Here is an 18021-nt window from a genome sequence, read left to right as displayed (position 1 = left end):
AAGCACTAACAAACTGCCAGCCAAAGATAACTACTGTTAATATTTTGGTGAACACCCTTCCAAGTATATCTTTAGGCATACACACACACACACACACACACACAAACACACACATTTTATAGAGATGGGATCATATTATACATGCTATTTTATAACGTAATGCTTTCCACTCAATATTTTGTGAGCATTTTTATATCAATATGGTTACACATTATGTTTAATGGATGTTCTTCTGTGTATATAGTGTAATTTACCTCTCACCCTCCAACTGATGGATTTTGGGGCTGTTTCCAGTTTTCTTTTTTTTTTTTTTCTGTCTCTATGTGTTTGTTTATTGTTGTTATTATCTACTACTTAATGAAGGAAATCACACGGTATTTGACCTTCTCCCTCTGACTTATTTCACTTTGCATAATACCCTCAATGTCCATTCATGTTGTCACAAATGGCTGGATTTCATCGTTTCTTATGGTCGATTAGTATTCCATTGTGTATATACACCACATCTTCTTTATCCATTCGTCCCTTGATGGGCACTTAGGTTGCTTCCAAGTCTTGGCTATTGCGAATAATGCTGCAATGAACACAGGGGTGCATGTATCTTTACGCATTGGTGTTTTCAACTTCTTTGGATAAATACCCAGCAGTGGAATAGCTGGATCATATGGTAGTTCTATCCTTGATTTTTTGAGGAATCTCCATACTGTTTTCCATAGTGGCTGCACCAGTTTGCACTCCCACCAGCAGTGTATGAGAGTTCCCTTCTCTCTACATCCTCTCCAACACATGTTGTTTCCTGTCTTGTTAATTATAGCCATTCTGACAGGCGTGAGGTGATATCTCATTGTAGTTTTGATTTGCATTTCCCTGATAGTTAATGATTTTGAACATCTTTTCATGTGTCTGTTGGCCATCTGTATATCTTCTTTGGAGAAATGTCTGTTCAGGTCTTTTGCCCATTTTTTAATTGGGTTGGTAGTTTTTTTGTTGTTGAGATGCATGAGTTCTTTATATATTTTGGAGATTAAGCCCTTATCAGATGTATGGTTTGCAAATATCTTCTCCCAATTGTTAGGTTGTCTTTTCGTTTTGTTGATGGTTTCCTTTGCTGTGCAGAAGATTTTTAGTTTGATGTAGTCCCATTTGTTTATTTTTTGTATTGTTTCTCTTGCCCGGTCAGTCATGGTGCTTGAAAATATGTTGCTAAGACCGATGTCGAAGAGCGTACTGCCTATGTTTTCCTCTAGAAGTTTCATAGTTTCAGGTCTTACATTCAAGTGTTTAATCCATTTGGAGTTAATTATTGTGTATGGTGTAAGGTAAGGGTCTACTTTCATTTTTTTGCATGTGGCTATCCAGTTTTCCCAACACCATTTGTTGAAGAGACTTTCTTTTCTCCATTGTATGTTCTTGGGTCCTTTGTCAAAGATTAGCTGTCCAGAGATGTGTGGGTTTATTTCTGGGCTTTTGATTCTATTCCATTGATCTGTGTGTCTGTTTTTGTGCCAGTACCATGCTGTTTTGGTTACTATAGGTTTGTAGTATATTTTGAAATCAGGGAGTGTGATACCTCCAGCTTTGTTCTTTTTTCTCAATATTCCTGTACCTATTCGGGGTCTTTTGTTGTTCCATATAAATTTTAGGACTTTTTGTTCTATTTCTGTGAAAAATGTTGTTGGAACTGTGATAGGGATTGCATTGAATCTATAGATTGCTTTAGGAAGTATGGACATCTTAACTATGTTAATTCTTCCAATCCAAGAGCACGGAATATCTTTCCATTTCTTTGTGTCTTCTTCAATTTCGTTCAGAAATGTTTTATAGTTTTCGGTGTACAGATCTTTCACCTCTTTGGTTAAGTTTATTCCTAGGTATTTTATTCTTTCTGTTGCAATTGTAAATGGGATGGTATTCTTAATTTGTCTTTCTGCTACTTCGTTGTTAGTGTATAGAAATGCAACTGATTTTTGTATGTTGATTTTGTATCCTGCAACTTTACCATATTCGTTTATTACTTCTAAAAGTTTTCTGGTAGATTCTTTAGGGTTTTCTATATATAAAATCATGTCATTTGCAAATAGTGACAGTTTCACTTCTTCCTTTCCAATTTGGATCCCTTTTATTTCTTTCTCTTGCCTGATTGCTCTGGCTAGGACTTCCAGTACTATGTTAAATAGGAGTGGTGACAGTGGGCATCCTTGTCTGGTTCCTGTTCTTAGAGGGATGGCTTTCAGTTTTTCACCATTGAGGATGATATTAGCTGTGGGTTTCTCATATATGGCCTTTATTATGTTGAGGTACTTTCCTTCTATACCCATTTTACTCAGAGTTTTTATCACAAATGGATGCTGTGTCTTGTCAAATGCTTTCTCTGCATCTATTGAGATGATCATGTGATTTTTATTCTTCATTTTATTAATGTGGTGTATTACATTGATTGATTTGCGAATGTTAAACCATCCCTGCATAACTGGAATAAATCCCACTTGATCATGGTGTATAATCTTTTTAACATATTGTTGTATGCGATTTGCTAGTATTTTGTTGAGGATTTCTGCATCGATGTTCATCAGTGATATTGGCCTGTAATTTTCTTTTTTTTGTGTTGTCCTTGTCTGGTTTTGGTATCAGGGTAATGTCAGCTTCATAGAATGAGTTAGGGAGCTTCCCCCCCTCCTCAATTTTTTGGAAGAGGTTGAGAAGGATAGGTATTAAGTCTTCTTTGAATGTTTGGTAGAATTCACCAGGGAAGCCGTCTGGTCCTGGACTTTTATTTTTGGGGAGGTTTGTGATTACTGTTTCGATCTCCTTACTGGTGATTGGTCTATTCAAATTCTCTACTTCTTCTTGATCCAGTTTTGGAAGGTTGTATGATTCTAAGAATTTATCCATTTCTTCCAGATTGTCGAATTGGTTGGCATATAGCTTTTCATAGTATTCTCTTATAATCTTTTGTATTTCTGGGGTGTCTGTTGTAATTTCTCCTCTTTCATTTCTAATTTTACTTATTTGTGCCTTCTCTCTTTTTTTCTTGGTGAGTCTAGCTAACGGTTTGTCAATTTTGTTTATCTTTTCAAAGAACCAGCTCTTGGTTTTATTAATTTTTTCTGTTGTTTTTTTGGTCTCTATTTCATTTATTTCTGCTCTGATTTTTATTATTTCCCTTCTGCTACTGATTTTGGGCTTTGTTTGTTCTTCTTTTTCCAGTTCCTTTAGGTGCATTGTTAGATTGTTTATTTGAGATTTTTCTTGTTTGTTGAGATAGGCCTGTATTGCTATAAACTTCCCTCTTAGAACCGCTTTTGCTGTATCCCATAAATTCCGGCTTGTCGTATTTTCATTTTCATTTGTCTCCAGGTATTTTTTGATTTCTTCTTTGATTTCTTTGTTGACCCAGTCGTTGTTCAGTAGCATTTTGTTTAATCTCCACACGTTTGTGGCTTTTCTGATTTTCTTCCTATAGTTGATTTCTAGTTTCATACCATTGTGGTCAGAAATGATGCTTGGTATTATTTCAATCTTCTTAAATTTATGGAGACTTGTTTTGTGGCCTAATATGTGATCAATCCTGGAGAATGTTCCATGTGCATTTGAAAAGAACGTGTATTCTTCGGTTTTTGGATGGAATGCTCTGTATATATATCTACTAGGTCCATCTGTTCTAGTGTGTCATTTAAGGCCAATGTTTCCTTATTGATCTTCTGTTTGGATGATCTATCCGTTGGTGTAAGTGGAGTGTTAAAGTGTCCTACTAGTATTGTGTTACTGTCTATTTCTGTTTTTATGTCTGTTAATAATTGCTTTATATATTTAGGTGCACCTACATTGGGTGCGTAGATATTTACAAGTGTTATATCCTCTTGTTGGATTGTTCCCTTGATCATCAGGTAATGCCCTTCTTTGTCTCTTTCTACAGTTTTTGTTTTAAAGTCTATTTTGTGTGATATGAGTACTGCTACCCCAGCTTTCTTTTTGTTGCCATGTTTCGTTGCTAGTTAATTTAGCTAATTAATCATTCTACAAATTGACTATTCAGTAGATTGCCCATCTGGAGCAATGAAATGGTTTCCATGAACTGACTGTTGTGGAATTGGCCGTGCAGCGAACGGACTGCGTGAATGAGCATTCTGGTCACGTTCTTTTGTTAGACGGGCCTCTGTCTGCCACACCTCTCCAGAGCTGCATCTTCTGTTCTGCAGAGTGCAGGGGGACAAGGACACTTTTCCTTGCTGCGGGAGCTAATGGAAGACAGCTGAGATTCTTAACGGCTCCTTATACAATCTTTCAATCCTTTTTGGTCTTAGTTTCATTTTCTCTCCATCCTCCAAAGGTACTTGTTGAGTCCGTTATTCATCTTCCTGGAGTCTGAGGTCATAAATGTACTTGCTTCTTGCTAACTTTGCCCCATTGTAGGCACTTAGGTTCCAGCTTCCATGCTAGGTCAACTGTCACTACTCCATCTCCATTTATCTTTCTAAGTGTTATTGACATCCTTCCTCTGCTATTTACCTTTTCTGCCATTTCTTTATTAATTTGGGTTCTTCCTTTTAAGAATTCTTTCATTGCTGTTTTAATAGAGTTATGAAAGGCATTAAAAGTAAGTGCTTATTTAATCCTCCAGGTTTAACTTGATGTCTTTCCCCATTAGATAACGAACTTTAGAACATATAATAAATAATGCAGTCATAAACCTCGTACCAACATCTTTTGTGCACAACTTTTAAAAGATGTTGAATTCTAAGTATTAACTTAAGCATTTTGATTAAATGTGTTTTAAAAAATTCATTTAGGTAATTACAGTGCATAATTTATTTTCATACAAACATTTAATTTCATAATAATAATAACTAATTCCAAGTGGGTTCAAGACCTCTTGAAAGTTTATGTAATGTGCTATATATCTTAAATATTTTAAATGCTTATTCATTTTCTAGGAATAGAGTCTTTCATTAAATTCTCAAGGGATTCTAAAACGGCAATAGCAACAAAAGTCGATATACTGGATGAGCAGAATTGAGATTAAAATTCCCAGGTTCTTTCTGTTTTATCTACTGAGCCTTGGAACTATTCATGAACAAGTACTGTGCATAAGAACATTCCAAGGCCTAATATTGATAAGGGCATATCACTCCTGGGGTATTCTAGTCCAAACGTATAACTTTAATCCAATTATGAGAAAACATCAGACAATCCAAATTGAGGGATGCTTTGCAAAAATAACTGGCCAGTACTTCTCATGAAAGATGTGGAAAGACTGAAAGCTGTCACAGATTGTAGGAGACTGAAAGCTGTCACAGATTGTAGGAGACTAAGGAGACGTGAGGACTAAATGCAACGTGTCATCCTGACTGTGTTCTGGAAAAGAGGAAAGACATTAGTGGAAAAAACCCAAAAACTACTTGAATACAAATGAAGTCTGTTGTTTAGTTCCTTGTATTTTTCTGATTTTCTATGTCCACATTCATACATATGTCTTTGTAGAAGACCGTTTGTGCTATTTTTACAATAGTGAACTTTTTTTTTGTTAAGGAAGAGTGGCCATTGGCTAACATCTGTTGCCAATCTTCTTCTTTTTTGCCTCAGCATAGCTTGATAAGCAGTGAGTAGGTCTATGCCAAGGACCTGAACCGGTGAACCCCGGGCCACTGAAGCACAACTCGGGAACTTCACCACCATGCCACTGGGCTGGTCCAATAGTCAACTTTTTAAAAGCCATTTCTGTTTGCTTTCTTAGCCTAATCCATCCCAAACAAACAAAACTAAAGCTCACAACTGAGTGAGTTTCCTTCTGCCCATGTCTCCATATAATCACTCACAAAACTCTCACACACACAGAGGATTGAGGTGATTGTTTCACAACACTAATATATATTGTTCAAGCCAATTTTTGTCTCACTTTAAAATACTTCATGGAAATCTCTTCAAGTCAATGGCATAGATAAGAGTAATTATTTTTATAGGGAAATAGTCTGCATTACCCAATAATGTTCCACTGTTTTTTCAACCCTTCCCCTACAGATGGGCATTCATTTTGTTTCTTTTTCTTGTCCAGGAAATTTACATTTCATTCACAGCTTTAAAGGTGTTGTCATCATGTTGCCTCCCATCCCCAACACACACCCCTCTCCAATCATAAATTGGACACAATCAGAATCTGTGCTTTGTCTCTAAGGATTTACACCAGGGCAGACACAGCGTCTGGCTGTCTTCCAGGTCTCAGCCTGGTCAAATTTCACTCAAAGACTTCCTCCAGGATTCACCTCACCTGGACTCCCCAGGTGCCCTCCCCAGCCTTCCATCTGCGACTCTCATGTTTGACATTTGCAGACGCTGTGTACTTGCTGAGGAATCACTTACCACCTTCCCCTCCTCAGAATTAAAACAAAACAAAACCTTGATTATCCTTACCAGAAAGTCTTTGTTTCCTTTTTCTTTTCCCTCCAAGTGTTTTTTGCTCATTTCACCTGCTCTCGAAGTCTACCCGAGTTCGTGTTTCTGCCAAGGTCTCTCTCTCTGCCTGTTTCTTCATTTCTTCCTGAGGGGCAGAAATGGGGAGCAGGCACCCGGTTCGCAGTGGGCAGGTCCCGGGAGGCCGCTCAGCAGAGCCTCGCCCGGAGGAGCCAGCCGGCCACGGGACAAGGAGGGCATCGCGGGCTGCGCGCTCGCCGGGGGCGCGCACCCGGCTGGAGCTGCCGCAGGAGCAGGAGGCGCTGCCACTGGCAAGATGCGGAGGCCGGGGCTCCGCCCGGCGGCGATGTCGCGGCACTCGGAGGAACTCCCGGCACGTTCATGCCTGTCTGCGACGCCGGCCAGAGGAGGATAGTAGGGCCAGGGATCAGTCTGCAGTGGCGCGCCCGCCCCTTCTCTGCGCCCCGCCGCACCTACCCTGCCCCACTTCCAGGGCCTGCTCAGCCCCAGACAGAGGGAGCTAAGGTGGAGACCGCCGTGGGGAGGAAGGTGCGACCGCAGGGGATTTTCTCCAGCTGAGAGGAGCCCTGCAATCCCCGGGCTGCCACACGTCCCCCACCCTCGGCCCCATCACGCACTTGCTTAGTTTATCCTGGCAGCAGGGAAGGAGGAGGAGTCGACAGCTCAGGGATGCCAGCTCCCGGGCGAGGTATCCACAGAAGGAGGTTTGCCCCTACATCGGAGCTCTCTCTGGGCGACTTTGGGGAGACAGTACCAGCCCCCAGCGCTCAGGTGAAGCAAGCCCGAAATCCTCCAGAAAATTCCCAGTCCCCACCATCCTTCTCTAGCCAACCCTCTTCTCTCCATTTGGGAAGCCCAAGTTTACCCGAAAAGCAGTTGCAATAACTTTCCCAAGGGCAGATCGTGGAGGTGAGGGTGCGTTGAGAACGGCGGTGCCAGAGCGGTCTATCAGCCGTGCACACAGTCAACAAGCGAAAGTGCCTCTTACCATTGATTTGGTTTCCAGGCTCCCCTACAGCGAACAGAAACCGGTCCATTAAAAAGTGCCAAAGTAGGGCCCGACCCCGTGGCGTAGTGGTTGGGTTGGGCGTGCTCCACTTCTCTGCCCGGTTCGCTGGTTTGGATCCCTGGCGCGGACGTGCAGCCCCCGCCAGGCTGAGGCGGCCACCCACATACAAAATAGAGGAAGACTGGCACAGATGTTAGCTCAGGGCGAATCTTCCTCACCAAAAAGTGACACAACTCCTCCACCGGCCAGCTCCGCCCTCGGAACCTCCCCACAGGGCCGCTGCGACCTCCCTCCCCCTCTCCAAAGTCCTTCCTGGGGCCCAGTGCTCAAGTGCTCCCGCTGGGAATCAGGACGGCGGAGCCCAAAGGTGCAGGACCAGGAGGCCTTTGTAAATTTCGCCGGATTTCAAACCCCGGCCTGGCAGAGGAGGAAGGGAGGAGGAGGGGGAGCGCAGTCCTCGCCGGACCTCCGGTCTCTCTTTGTAACCTGCCACAGCACTCGCAGCCCTCACCCCAGACACAGAACAAAACCTGCGGGGAGGGAAGGCCACTCGCGGCCGGAGTCGCAACGCTCGGTTCCGCACAGGCAGCGCCACCCCAGTGTCCGCAGACGGGGACTTCCGAATCCCCGCGATGCGCCCCACTGGGTTCACAACGGATCTATTTCCACAGCCAGTGCGGGTGCCTCCTCCAAATCCAAGAGGCTGTCAGCTCGGAAGGAAGTTGCCCCAGTCTTGGGATGGCCCCTGCGGGACGTCTGGGTTGCGGGAAGCGGGGTACCGAGGGCTGGCGAAACCCCTCCCACAGCTTTTCTTCTTTTCTGCTCGAGGCTGGGCGCGCGTCCTTTCTCGCAGCAGAGGGATGGGCAGCCCCGAAGAGCCGAGGCCTCGCAAGGCTCGGGCTGCAGCAGTAGAGGTCCGAAGCCAGTAAAAAATGTGTTTTTTAAACTAAAGAGGAAGAGAAAGAAGAAAGAAAAGAGGAGGAAGAGTCAGGCCAAAACCTACCGGGAGAGGGCTCCCCCGGCTGAGGAGGAGGGGGCCCAAGCCCCGCCGAGCCCGGAGTTCGGTGGAGGAGGAGGGGCCGCCGCCGCGCTGCCCCGCGCTCCCGCTCCACCCGTTTCGTTTCTAATTTTTGTTTTCAACAAGCAATTCTGCAAGAAACTACATTTTACATTTCTGTGCCTATTGGTGCTTTTATTTTTATGAGATAGATGCTCATGACAGAGTATTGGAATAAAGAAGATACTTATTTTAGCTATAATTGTCTATAATTGATACTGCTAAAGTCTTTCACTCGGTCATGATTGAAATTTCTAAGAGTAATATACGAAAGTTCGTCTTTCCACTTATGACTGCCAGCCCTAAGTGTTACTATCGATTGACATTTCTTTTCTGTAGGTAATAAGTGACTTGTCATTATTACTTCAATTTCGTCTTAAATCAGTTTTGTCCTCAACATAAGTCGAGGTGCGATTGAACATCATCTGGTGTACTTGTGTAAGTTATTGAATCTAGGTCTTCTTTGAATTGTAATTTGTACATTTTTTTATTGGGATAATTGTTTTATAGTTTTCAATGTGCAGATGCCTTTGAATAACATAGGTATTGATCCCCTGTCACCTGTAGTGCAAACTTTCCTTAGTTATTTATTTTCTTTTGATTTAGTATCTTTTACTCCGTAACTTTTAAAATTTGTTTATATATTCAAATAAGGATGTCTTTTCTTTTATAGCTTCTAGGGTTTTGGTCTTCATTAAAATTATCTTCCCAAATCCTAGGTACTACATATATACTCCTAAATTTTTTCCTGAGTGTTTTATTTGTTTTTTATTTAAACACTTAAGCACTTAATGCCATGGTGACTGGTGTGGTAATGTCCATGTTTGCTGTTGTTTGCTGCCTTCCCTTCACTGACTCACCTTCAACTCCTTAAAAGGGGTTTCCACTACCTCCCAGAGAAACCACTTACATTCAAATCTTTGTCTCTGAGTCTGGTTCTAGAGGAACCCAGACTAAGACAGATTTCTAAAAATATTTTTTTTTTAAAGATTTTATTTATTTATTTTTTCCCTCCAAAGCCCCAGTAGATAGTTGTATGTCATAGCTGCACATCCTTCTAGTTGCTGTATGTGGGACGCGGCCTCAGCATGGCCGGAGAAGCGGTGTGTCGGTGAGCGCCCAGGATCCGAACCCGGGCCGCCAGCAGCGGAGCGCACGCACTTAACCGCTAAGCCACGGGGTCAGCCCCTAAAAATATTTTTGATTAAGGTTTTCGAATGTTTTAATGATCAGATATGTTATTTCTCAGATATTATGGTAAGTCATCAATCCCAAGAATTAAAAAGAAAGTGTTTATATTTGCACTTAAAATCAGTCTAACAGCAAGGGTTTGACAGTGGTTTGATAAAATCAATCATTTTGGCTTGAACAGCCGGGGTCGAGCTATGATTACTATGATTGTCTGACCAGAAGATTTCTAAATGTGAACGGAAACACGTCTGATCACCTAAATTTAGGGTACTATAAAAAAGAAACTTTAGTCAATTGGACAAGAAATATGACTAAATTGGAAATACAAATGTTATTATTAAAAACTTTAAGCTGATTCCTTCTTCTGAACTCCAGTAATGGTGTATTATTTATCTAATTTCAGATTTAGATGGCAAAATTGATTTTCTTCACTTTAATGTGCATACTTTCGTTAAAATACTTGTAGTGTTATAACTAACTTTTATGTTTATAGCCCAGACCCTATAATGTTGCCTTGACTCTCATAGGTTCTCAATCAACGTCTACGGAGTAAATGAATGACTTCTGTGTCTATCATTTACTTTCTTTTATTGTTACTTCAATTTTTATAGGTCTTATATTAACCGTTTAATTATATAGTCAGTGACTCATGAGCAAGAATCATTGTGCATCACCACAATACCCAGCTAATACTAGCTGACTAATACACACACACATTTATTAATTGATTTGTTTATTGAAAAAATATAATTCAGCTACTTAGTAAAGGTATATCTAGGTCCAGTTTGTGAAATTATCACTCTTAACTGCTGTATTTATGTTAACATTTGCATATATTTTTGTAAACCTCAAATACTTTGTCAACTAAAATAGAAGTGAGAACTCTCTTATCTTTAAAATTTGTTTCTTGAATCACACTGATAATTAAATGACAAGCAATAGGATATATTGAAGTTTACGAGGAAGCCATTTGGTTTAAAACTGGTTTGGCCTGACCTTTTTTTTCCAAAAAGGGCTGACGTGGCCTGTTGAGCATGCATTGTACATTTGCTTAAAACATGTACTATGTCCCAAAGACAAGAATGATGGCCTTACAGGTAGGAATGTAACTCCCCACCATGTCGACATTTCTTTAAGGATAGCATCTCTTCCTGAAAACTAAGGATTAATTACCGACCTGCTGTGCTCACCTGGTGACCACTGACCTGCTATCCACCGACCTGCTGTGCCAGCTAATCATCTCGTGACAGTAGTAAAAGAGATATTCCCATCATATGTGATGTATGCTCTTTTTTTTATTTTTTTTTAAAGATTTTATTTATTTATTTTTTCCCCCCAAAGCCCCAGTAGATAGTTGCATGTCATAGTTGCTCATCCATCTAGTTGCTGCATGTGGGACGCAGCCCCAGCATGGCCGGAGAAGCGGTGTGTCGTTGGGCGCCTGGGATCCGAACCCAGGCCGCCAGCAGCGGAGCGTGCGCACTTAATTGCTAAGCCACGGGGCTGGCCCTGATGTATGCTCTTTGTTCCAAGATGGTATATAACCACTCTGTACACCCCACTTCTTTGGTGATCTTCCTTCGTTGGGGAAGGAAGGTCCTGGGCTATAGTCCTCAAACCTGTTTCATAATAAACTCACCCCAATTTTGATTTATAGATTGATTATAGATTATTTGTGTCGACCACACAATGCAGTACTGTTAAATCTTCCTTCTAAATACTGTCTCATTGCTGTTCTTTGTTCTCCCTTCCCTACTCTCACCACCCTACTTTAGAAGGCCATCAGTTCCACGTGGATTAATACACTTGTCTCCTGACTTCTCCCTTAGCCTCTAGTCTCACCAAGCTTGATGGTATTCATACTGATCATTCCTTTGAAAATGCAAATCCGAATTTGTTCATGTCATTCTCTGCTTAATAACTTTCTTGTTGCTCTTAGGATCAAGTGCAACAGACTTAACACATTTGAAAACTGCTACCTCAATTTAATTCTCCTGTCTTGTCTCTTAGTACTCCCTCCCTCTATGTTCCAGCACCCTTGATGTTTTTCAATACTCAGAACATATCACTGTAGGGGAGGAAGAATTATTCCTCTACCCTCTAGATCTTTCTGGCTGGTCTAAGAATTAAGTTGAAATGAGACATAATAACAGGAGAAAATCAAACAAAGTGTAATAACATGTACACATGGGAGAAACCCAGGAAAACTGAGTAACTCGCCAAAATGGTGGAAGCCACTACCTTAAATACCATCTTCAGCTAAAGACAAAGGAGGATGTTGAGGATAGTGGTTTCAGACTTCAGAAGAGAGGAAGGCAATTTACATGGAAATGGAAAAGCAAATGTGTGATAAACAGATATTTGCTGGGCCATCCACAGACAATGGGACGGGGGGGGGGGGGGGGGGGGGGGGGAGGGAGGGAGAGGGAGAGAGGGAGAAAGAGAGAGAACTTTGATAAAAATGGGCTTAGCAAGGATCCTCCCAGTCTACTACCCAGAGTTATCTGTGGTGATGGCCTGCCCTGGGGACAGGCCTTCTATCTTAAATTCTTTTAGGCAGTTAGGGGGAAGGTCAAAGTTTCCTTCAGAGTCTTTTGTCCTTAAAAATAATCAAGCCAAAGAGACACATTTTGGGGTGGGAGACACAACTCTGATCCCCCACACCATTCATTCTCTTTTTTTCATATTTTTATGCCTCTATTCCCTCTGTCTTGAGCATTCTAATACTGCCCTCCTCATCGTGTGTGATGTATCTAAAACAAAGTCAATCTTTTATCTCAGCATAGGTGTCGCTTTCTTCAGGTCACATTCCTTCAAGCTTTCCAAGATAGGCTAGCTACAGTGTGCTTTTTTACAACCTGAACTTCCCCATCATGTGAACTTTCACACACACCTCTAAGAGATGTGAAGAAGAAATGAAGCAATCAGGACTCTAATGGTACTGATGGAATGTAAGGTAAAGGGGGAGGCAAGTCTTTCTGTGGCCCAACATCTCTGAGTTAATCAAAGATATTATTCATCATTATATTCCCTATCCTTGTGCTTATGTGTATTATGTGGTAGATGCTCAAATAATTATCATTGTATGAAGATCGTTGTGTCAACCTCATTAACTCACTAAGATTATGAATGGGGCTCTGTTCTAAGTTTATCAGCAAGTTGACTAATAAGTCAAGTCCAGACATAGTCCTGGACTTCACAACACTAGCGTCAAGTGGGAATGGTGTGATGGTTTTCTAGCGTGGTATGATAACCTCTTCACATACCGAGAGTTGGGAAGGCCTGGCTTTAGTCATGTGCGATCTTGACAATTACATGACATTACCAAATTCTAAGTGGCAATTCTGAGCTGAATGAGAAAGAGTTAAATCTTTGAGGCAGCCACTAATGATATTTTTCCATTTCATCATCAAGATATTTATTTAAATAAATACAGTACAACAAATGCATCAAAGAGCCATTGAATCAGAATTGAGACTTGACACTATTTATTTCTTAATTAAATTTTTACAGATCACTGCCTTTAGAGTAACTAGTATAATTTATGATTAATTATGAAAACAATTTCCACAGATTCATGTCTCTTTTGAGCAATATATTGGAAGATCGTTGAATACGGAAGCAAAGTCCATGAGTGTCAACAATTTAGAAGTAGAGGAATTACTATTGTTTTCAAATAAATTGACATTCTGCACTTGTCTAAATTAGCATTTACTGAGTTCTTTCTTATATTTCCTTTCATAAGTGGAATAGTAGCTCATGTTTTAGGGAATGGATTCTTTTTAAAAAATTTTGCTGGGGGGCTGGCCCAGTGGCGTAGCGCGGTTAAGTGCGCTCGCTCTGGTGGCCTGGTGTTCGCGGGTTCAGATCCCGGGTGCGCACTGATGCACTGCTTGTCAAGCTGTGCTGTGGCGGTGTCCCATATAAGGTAGAGGAAGATGGGCACAGATGTTAGCCCAGGGCCAATCTTCCTCAGCAAAAAGAGGAGGATTGGCATTGGCTGTTTAGCTCAGGGCTGATCTTCCTCACACACACACAAAAATTTCACTAAACTTTTGTGAAATTTGTTGTAGGTAATAGAATTAAAATAATATTAAATCAAAGTTTTTTTTTGAGGTGATCAGCTTCCATGTAACTAATTTCATATTAACACAAATATGCCCTATTAAAACTGTTCTATTTTTCATTTCAATAAAGGAATAAGAAACAGAATTGATATAACTTAAATCCTTCCTGATGTTTGCACTGAGTGTTTTTCTTGTAAAAAAATACAAATTTTAGGTAATTGCTAGTGTTAATTTTTTTTACTTTGCTTAATATAATTTCAAACGAAGAAAAGATGCAAAAATGGTAAATAGGTTCTCTTATACCCTTTATCCAGATTCACCAGTTATTTACATCTGGCTCCTTTCTCTCTCTCTCCCCACCCTCTAGGTAATGATATATATACATATGTATATATATATATAGATAGACAGATATCCAGTATCTATATGGATAGATATATAAAAAGAAAATGGCATAGTTTAGCTATCTGTCTATCATCTATCTCTATCTTCTTTCCTTTGCCTGCCTTCCTTCCTTCCTTTCTTCCCTCCCTCCCTCCCTCCCTCCTATCCTCTTTTCATCCTTCCTTCTTTCCTTCCTTCCCTCCCTCCCTCCTTTCCTCCTTTCCTCCTTCCTTCCTTCCTTCCTGTCTCTCTTTCTCTCTCTCTCTCTCTCTCCCTCCCTCCCTTCCTTTCTTCCTTCCTTTATCATCTGTCTATATATAGAGATAGATGAAATATTTTCTGAAATATGTGAAAGTAAGTTGGAGCTGTCATGTACCTTCACCCTTACATACTTCAGAAGGTATTTCCAAAACAAGAACTTTCTCTTACATAAATGTTTAACATATTTAACCATCTTTTCTGAAAAGTTAACACTGGTACAATATTTATAATCTACAGTCCATATTCAAATTTTGTCACATGTCCCAATAACAATGTTTTTACAGATTTTGGATCAAATCCAGGATCATGTATTTTATTTAGTTTTATAATCCTTTAGCCTCCTTTAATTTGGACACTTCAGCTTTTCTTTGACTTTCTTACCTTTGATATTTTTGAGGAGTACAGGCCCGCTATTTTGTAGAATGTCTTTGATTTGGGTTTCTTTGTCAGGAGTAGCACCCCTGATGGATCCATCTCCGGGCATCCTGTCAGGCGGCATATGACGAGTGTGTGTCCCGTTGTGGAGAATGCTCGGCTGTGATCATCTGTTTAAGGCAAAGTCTACCCCATATCTCACTAAGGAGACAATATGTATTCCTTAGGAATTAATAAGTAATTTATGGGGATATATTTTAAGACTATGTAAATACCTTGCTTCTCACCAAACATTCATCAATTACTTTCAGCATCTAATAATGATGATCTAACCACATTAGTCTTTCTATATTTATTAGTTGACATTCTATTCTGAGAAAGTGCTGTCCAATTTATTCCATGCATTTATTCATTTAATTTTATATATGTGCATATTTATATATGTGTATATATATACATATATATGTCCATATAGACTTATAGATTCTTAGCATAACAATGTTATAGTCCATTATTAGCATTATTTTTTCCATATATATATTTTTTATTGGTGTAACATTAATTTATAACTATATAAATTTCAGGTGTACATCATTGTATTTCAACTTCTGTATAGACTACATCGTGTTCACCACCAAAAGTCTAATTGCAATCTCACTGTACACATGTGCCCCTTGATCCCATTTGCCTTGCCCCCAGGTAACTGCCAATCTGTTCTCTGTATTTATGTGTTTGTTTATATTTCACATATGAGTGAAATCATACTGAATTCATCTTTCTCTGTCTGACTTATTTTGTTTAGCATAATGCCTTCAAGCTCCATCCTTGCTGTCACAAATAGCAAGATTTTATCTTTTTTTTGGCTGAGTGGTATTCCATTGTGTATATATACTACACCTTCTTTATCCATTCATCCGTCGATGGGCACTTAAATTGTTTCAAAGTCATGGCTATTGTGAATAATGCTGCAAGGAAGATAGGGATGCATATATCTTTTCAAATTAGTGTTTTCATGTTCTTTGGATAAATACCTAGAAGTAGAATTGCTGGATCATGTGGTAGTTCTATTTTTAATTTTGGGGGGAATTTTCTTACTGTTTTCCATGGTGGCTGCATCAATTTACATTCCCAGCAGCAGTGTATGAGAGTTCCCGTCTCACCACATCCTCTGCAACACTTGTTACTTCTTTTCTTTTTAATAATAGCCATTCTGATGGGCAAGAGGTGATATCTCATTGTGGTTTTGATTTGCATTTCCATAATAATTAGTGATATTGAACATCTTTTCATGTGTCTGTTGGCTGTTTGTATATCTTCTCTGGAAAAATGTCTGTTCAGATCCTTGCCTATTTTTTAATTGGCTTGTTTGTTTTTTTGTTGTTGGGTTGTAAGAGTTTTTTATATATTTGGATATTAACCTCTTATTGGATATATGATTTGCATATATCTTCTCCCAATTGGTAGGTTGTCTTTTTGTTTTGTTGATGATTTCTTTTGCTATGCAGAAGCTTTTTAGTTTGATGTAGTCCCATTTGTTTATTTTTTCTTTTGTTTCCCTTGCCTGAGGAGACACATTCAAAATGATACTCCCAAGACTGATGTCAAAGAGCATACTGCCTGTGTTTTCTTCTTGGGGTTTTATGGTTTCAGGTCTTACATTCAGGTCTTTAATCCATTTTAAGTTAATTTTGTGTATGGTATAAGAAAGTGGTCTACTTTCATTCTTTCGCATATGGCTGTCCAGTTTTCCTAACACCATTTATTAAACAGACTTTCCTTTCTCCATTGTATGTTCTTGGCTCCTTTGTCAAAAATTAGCTGTCCATAAATGTGTGTGTTTATTTCTGGGATCTCAATTCTGTTCCGTTGATCTGTGTGTCTGTTTTTCTGTTAGTATGATGCTGTTTTGATTACTATAGCTTTGTAGTGTATTTTGAAATCAGGGAGTGTGATACCTTCAGCTTTGTTCTTTTTTCTCAGTGCTGCTTTGGCTATTTGGGGTCTTTTGTTGTTCCATATGAATTTTACAATTTTTTGTTCTATTCCCATGAAAAAGATTGTTGCGATTTTGATAGGGATTACACTGAATCTGTACATTGCTTTAGGTAATGTGGACATTTTAACTATGTTAATTCTTCCAATCCATTAGCATGGAATACCTTTCCATTTCTTTATGTCTTCTTCGATTTCTTTCAATAATGTCTTATAGTTTTCAGGGTACAGGTCTTTCATCTCCTTGGTTATATTTATTCCTAGGTATTTTATTCTCTTCATGACGATTATAAACAGGATTGTATTCTTGATTTCTCTTTCTGCTAGTTCATTGTTAGTGTATAGAAATGCAACTGATTTTTGCATGCTGATTTTGTATCCTATGACTTTACTGTATTTGTTGATTATTTCTAATAGTTTTTTGGTGGATTTTTTAGGATTTTCTGTATATAAAATCACTTCATTTGCAAATAGTGACAGTTTTACTTCTTCCTTTCCAATTTGGATATATTTTATTTCTTTTTCTTGCCTAATTGCTCTGGCTAGGACTTCCAGTACTATGTTGAATAAGAGTGGTGAGAGTGGACATCCTTATCTTGTTCCTGTTCTTAGAGGGATAGCTTTCTGTTTTTCACCATTGAGTATGATGTTAGCTGTGGGTGTGTCACATATGGCCTTTATTATGTTGAGGTACTGTCCTTCCATACTTATTTTATTGAGAATTTTTATCATAAATGGATGCCAAATCTTGTCATATACACTCTCTGCATCTATCGAGATGATTAAGTGTTTTTCATTCTTCATTTTTTAATGTGGTATACAACATGGATTGATGTATATAACATTGTGGGTGTTGAAACATCTTTGCATCCCTGGATTAAATCTCACTTGATTATGGTGTATGATTCTTTTAATGTATTGTTGTATTCAATTTGCTAATATTTTGTCAAGGAATTTTGCATCGATGTTCATCAGCAATATTGGCCCATAATTTTCTTTTTTTTTGTGTTGTCCTTGTCTCGTTTTGGTATCAGGGTAGTGTCGGCCTTGTAAAATGAGTTAGGAAATGTCCCCTCTTCTTCAATTTTTTGAAAGAGTTTGAGAAGGATAGATATTAAATATTCTTTGAATGTTTGGTAGAATTCATCAGAGAAGCCGTCCGGTCCTGGACTTTTTATTTTTGGGAGGTTTTTGATTACTATTTCAACCTCTTCACTTGATATTCATCTACTCAGATTCTCTACTTCTTCTTGATT

The sequence above is a fragment of the Ceratotherium simum genome, chromosome 31 (assembly GCF_057802395.1).
Source record: "Ceratotherium simum simum isolate JZ-2026a chromosome 31, ASM5780239v1, whole genome shotgun sequence".
Taxonomy (NCBI): domain Eukaryota; kingdom Metazoa; phylum Chordata; class Mammalia; order Perissodactyla; family Rhinocerotidae; genus Ceratotherium; species Ceratotherium simum.
Note: the sequence above shows the minus strand (reverse complement) of the source record.